Raw genomic sequence first — 6,058 nt, forward strand, 5'->3', positions numbered from 1 at the left:
ATTTGGGATGTCTGGACCCACAGACAGGGATAGCATTTTCCCCTCAGTAAAGTGAGTACCATGCTGATAACAGATGTCTTTGGTTCCTGCTTACCCTTCAGAGGAGCTCAACAGGTAAGATGAAATGCAATGATGGGGGCAACTTTCCCCAGGAGGAGAGTGAAACCATAGCTGCTTCTTCAAAGAGCTGGGTACTCGCTTCTCACACAGCTGGGTCGTAAAAGGAGGCAAATTCTTGAAGACCGCTCAGGTACAGCACGGGGCATAGTGGCCTACTCAGAATGGGACCATTTTAAACATTGCAAGAAAAAAAACCTCGTAGCAAAAGTATTAGCTAATATTGAAGCCTCACAGCTGAGGTAAAATCATCTGAGTCATCAACAGGCACTTTAAAAAAACACACAAACTGGTTAAAAATGCTATCATATTTTTTTTTCTTCTAGTTACACTTCTTCCTGTTTGCAGTTCCCAGTTCTCTCTTGGAACAATTCTTATTTTCCTACTTACAGAATCACAGAATGGGCTGGGCTGGAAGGGACCTCCAAAGGTCATCCAGTCCAACCTCCCTGCAGTCAGCAGGGGCATTGCCAACTCAACCAGGCTACCCAGGGCCTCGTCAAGCCTCACCTTGAATATCTCCAGGGAAGGAGCCTCCACCACCTACCTCCCTGGGCAACCTGTTCCACTGCTCCGCCACCCTCATGGTAAAGAACTTGTTCTTGATAGCCAATCTAAATCTGCCCTTCTCTAGTTTGAAGCCATTATGCCTTGTCCTGGCACTGCAGGTCTTTGTAAACAGTCTCTCTCAATCCTTCCTGTAGGCCCCCTTCAGGTACTGGCAGGCTGCTATCAGGTCTCCCCAGAGCCTCCTCTTCTCCAGGCTGAACAGCCCCAGCTCCCTCAGCCTGTCCTCATAGCAGAGCTGCTCCAGCCCCCTTCATGGCCCTCCTCTGACCCTCTCCATCAGGTCCATGTCCTTTCCCGTGTTGAGGGCTCCAGAGCTGCACACAGTACTGCAGGTGAGGTGTCAGCAGAGCAAAGTGGCAGAATCACCTCTCTGGATCTGCTTCTTTTGATGCAGCCCAGGATGTGATTGGCCTTCTGGCATGCAAGCTCACACTGCCTGCTCATGTCCAGCTTCTCATCCATCAGCACCCCCAAATCCTTTTCCTCAGGGCTGTTTTCTAACACCTCATCCCCCAGACTGTATTGATAACAAGGATTGTTCCAGCCCAGGTGCTGGACCTTGCACTTGCTCTTGTTGAACCTCACGACGTTCACCTGGGCACCACCTCTCCAGCCCACCCAGGTCCCTCTGGATGAGGTCCTGTCCCTGTGGTGTATCGACAGCACCACACAGCTTGGTGTCATCTGCAAAGCTGCTGATGGTGCATTCAACCCCACTGTCTGTGTCATTGATACAAATATTAAACAGTACAGGTCCCAGTGCAGACCCCTGAGGGACACCACTGTCACTGCTCTCCATCTGGACTTTAAGCCATTGAGCACCACCCTCTGGATGTGACCATCCAGCCAGTTCCTTATCCACTGAGCAGTCCACCCATCAAATCCATAGCTCTACAGCTTGCTGGGGGGGACAGTGCCAAAGGCCTTGCAGCAGTCCAGACAGATCACATCCACAGGTTGTTACTTACCCACTGACACAGTCACTTTGTCACAGAAAGCCACTAGATTGGTCAGGCAGGACCTGCCCCTAGTGAAGCCATGCTGGCTGTCTCCAGTCACCTCCCTGTCCTCCATGTGCCTCAGCATGGCATCTAGGAGGATCTGTTCCATGCTATTGCCAGGCATGGAGGGGAGGCTAACAGGTTGGTAGTCACCAGGGTCCTCCGTTCTACTCTTTGTTAAAATGGGTGTGATGTTTCCTTTCTTCCAGTCCCCAGGGACCTCACCTGGCTGCTAGGACTTCTCCACTATCATGGAGAGAGGCCTGGCAACCACTCAGCCAATGCCCTCAGGACTCTGGGATGCATTTAATCACAGAATTGTCAAGGTGGGAAGGGGCCTCAAGGATCATCCAGTTCCAACCCCCCTGCCACGGGCAGGGACACCTCACGCTAGATCTGGCTGCCCAGAGCCACATCCAGCCTGGCCTTAAAAACCTCCAGGGATGAGGCTTCCACCATCTCCCTGGGCAACCTGTGCCAGTGTCTCACCACCCTCATGGGGAAGAACTTCTTCCTAACATCTAATCTAAATCTACCCTCCTCTAGCTTGGATCTGTTCCCCCTAGTCCTATCACTGCCTGACAACCTAAAAAGTTTTCTTGTAGCCCCTTCAGATACTGGAAGGCCACAACAAGGTCTCCTCTGAGCCTTCACGTCTCCAAACTGAACAGCCCCAACTCTCTCAGCCTGTCCTCCTAAGAGAGGAACTCCAGCCCTCTGATCATCCTTGTGGCCCTTCTCTGGACACCTTCCAGCACGTCCGTATCTTTCCTGTAATATAGAGGGTTACAGAGCTGGACTCAAGGTAGGGTCTCACAAGAGCAGTGTAGAGAGGGGGAATCACCTCTCTTGGCCTGCTGGCCACATTTCTCTTGATGCAGCCCAGGATGTGATTGGCTTTCTGGGATGCAAGTGCACACTGGTGGCTCGTGTTGAGCTTCTCATCCCCCAGCACCTTCAGGTCCTTTTCTTCAGGGCTGCTCTCAAGCCAGTCCCTGCCCAGCCTGTATTGGTGCCTGGGAATTGCCCCAACCCAGATGCAGGACCTTGCACTTGGTCTTGTTGAACCTCATGAGGTTGTCATGGGCTCACCTCTCCAGCTTGTCAAGGGATGCCATCCCTTCCCTCTAGCTGCCAGCAGCACCACACAGCTTGGTGTCATCAGCAAACCTGCTGAGGGTGCACTCAGTGCCACTGTCCATCTCACCGAAGAAGGTGTTAAATAAGACCAGGGACTCCTTGAGGGACTCCACTTGTCACTGGCCTCCACTTGAACACAGATCCATTGACAGCCACTCTTTGGGTGCAGCCACTCTTTGGGTGTGGCCATCAAGCCAGTTGTTTATCCACTGAATGGTCCATCAATGGAACCCATCCTGCATAAGCTTGGAGACCAGGATGTGGTGTGGGGGAGTGCTGAAGGCTTTGCTCAGGTCCAGATAAATGACATCGGCTGCTCTTCCCTGGTCTATTGATGTTGTGACCTTGTCATAGAAGGGCACCAGGTTTGTCAGGCAGGATTTGCCCTTGGTGAAGCCATGCTGACTGTACCCCATCACCTCTTTGTTAATTCTTCTGCCTCAGCAGTGCCTCCAGGAGGATCTGCTCCGTGATCTTACAGGGCACAGAGGTGAGTTTCCTGGATCATCCTCCTTTCCCTTTTTGAAAATGGGGATTATGTTTCCACTCCTCTAGTCGGTGGGGACTTCACCAGACTGCCAGGACTTTTGGGATCCAATAGAGAGTGGTTTAGTGCCCTCGTCTGCCAATTCCCTCAGTACCTGTGGAGGTATCCCGTTGTGCCGCAATTGAGAGACGGGACGCAGCCTGATCCAGGCTACGTGTCAACTTTGTTGTTCAAAATCTTTCCTTTGTAAAGGCTTACACAACTCAAAAGCAGTTTGTGATTGGTTATTAGACTCGTTCCAGCAACAGCTGTCAACTCAGGGTTGGCTACAGAAAATGCATCACACTCACACCTGTATCTTACCAAGGTGTTAGCAAGCGTTGGAGAAAAACTAAAAGATCAGGGTGTCTGTTACAACAACTTATGATATTTATGAACTCTTGCACTTCAGGTCACAATGGGTGTAACCCAGTGTGTTGATTGGAATTAATTTAATGAGGTGGGAATGATAAGAATATGGTTATCTTTATTTTTCTTGAAAACCCCATCCCAAAACTATGTACAAAACTGATTAAATGAAAGGCAGGTTCTGTTTGGTCACAAATTCTACCAGGATGCTCTTGGGCAACTTTACTGCAATTTAGAGAATTCAGAAAATGGAAGAGGCTAAGCCACAAAATAGCTTCACCCCACTTGTAAAACAGAGACAACCCAGGAAAGCCAATGAGAGTGCATATTGTGTACTCACCAGGACGGGGCAGGGATTTGGAGATGGTCCCCAGGTCTCTCTTTGGTGGCAGGCTCCAGAACTGCAGGTTTTATAATCTGATTTGTGGGTAAGGTGGCACAAATCCAAAGGGATCTGCCAGAATCAAAGTGTCCTTAGACACTGCTGCCACGAGGGGAAACTCGCGAGCAGCAGCACTCTGAACAGTGCAAGCAAAGCTGCAGTTTTATGGCAGGCAGGGAGCAGGACCCCAGGGCAGGCAGGGCCAGGGAGAAGCCAGGTCCCGGTGCTGGTTTCTCCAGCTTTGCCACAAATGCAGAGCGAGTCCAAGATGAGCCAAACGAGAGTGGAAAATGAGAGCGCGGCCACGGCCTGCTCGCTGTGTTTAAGGCTTTCCTAGACAGTGTGGCCAGTGCCAGCGTATCCTGGGTGTGAAGCACCCTGCTAATCATAGTTCCCAAGCCCAGCGCACTTACCCCACAGGCAGATACCTGTGAGGGACCTCCGGCCCGGCAGGGAGAATGGAGCCTTTTACCTGTCCCCAGGGGCAGGGGAAGGCAATTCAGCACCTTTGTCTTCCTCCATTCAAACCTCCACTGATGGAGGTGGGGGAAGGGGGTTTGGAGCACCCCATAACACCCAGCATAGTCCACCCCTCTATTCCACTTCCACTTTTCTGTCCAAGTCTCTTTATCCCATCATGAATTGTGGTGAGTACTAGAGTTCTTGCTGCAAGTCCTTCTTTATCCCAGCTGTCTCTCCCACAGGGCAGTCTGTCTCTCCAGTGCCAGTTGATGCAGGTGGTGCTTGAGCTGAGCAGGAATGTGGAGAAGAACAGGAAACCAGAAAACAATCTATCTCTGAAGGGGAATCAGGAACAGTCTGCTGTTGTAGGGAAACAGGAAGTCTTTTGCTGTGGGGCATCAGGAAGAGGTGCAGGTGAGATGATGCAGGAGCCCTCTGGCTTGGTGCTTGTATGCGGTGTGCTCATGTTGAGTCCTGGACGCTGGGTTGGTATTAAACTAGGAAAGAAAACTTACAAGAACTTATAACTATTATATACTGACTACGTTACATTGATCTGTGTTACCCCTCTGAGTGCATCCCCTCTCAGCCAGAGTCACGTTCTGCTCTGGGATACACTGAATGTCCCCAGTTTCTAACATGGCCCAGTAGGTGTGACCAGGACCCTCAGCCAAGACCACCCCTTGGGTTGGTTTGCCCCCACCAGCAGCAGGGAAAACCCACACTGACTTCCCCAGCAGGTATTTGTCACAACTCACAGGAACTCCATCTCCATCCACTGTTTGCAGCAGGTCGGACTGGGCAGGACCAGCTCGGTTCACAGATCCTCTGCTGTTCACTAACCAAGTGGCTTGAGCTAGGTGTCTTTCCCAGTTCCTAAAGGTTCCACCCCCCATGGCTTTGAGAGCAGTGGCACGAGGTACTGGGTAGGTCTCCAGCCACCCTGTACTTGCCTCCACCATGGTCAGTACGTACTGCTTGCCGCTGTGAGACCGAGGAAGGGTGATGTAGTTGATCTGCCAGGCCTCTCCATACTGATATTTCGACCATCTCCCCCCATACCACAGAGGCTTCATGCACTTGGCCTGCTTGATGGCGGCACAGATGTCACACTCATGGATGACCTGTGAGATGGCCTCCATAGAGATGTCCACGGATCTGTCCTGAGCCCACCGGTATGTGACATCTCTCCCTTGGTGGCCAGAAGTGTCCTGGGCCCAGTGAGCTAAGAACAGCTTGCCCTTGTGTTCCCAGGCCAAGTCTGTTTGGGTGGTTTTAGCAGCCAGATCTGCTTGGTGGTTGTGCTTGTGTTCCTCAGTGGTCTGCTCTTGGGGATGTGTGCGTCCATGTGTCACACCTTTATTGGCAGCCTGTCCAGGTGGGCAGCAATGTCTTGCCACAGGTCAGCAGCCCAAACAGGCTTCCCTTTTCTTTGACACCCATTCCTCCTTGCCTTGTCGGGCTCCAGACAGCTGCCTTCCATCTCCGCTT

Source organism: Dryobates pubescens, chromosome 8, assembly GCF_014839835.1.
Source record: "Dryobates pubescens isolate bDryPub1 chromosome 8, bDryPub1.pri, whole genome shotgun sequence".
Taxonomy (NCBI): Eukaryota; Metazoa; Chordata; class Aves; order Piciformes; family Picidae; genus Dryobates; species Dryobates pubescens.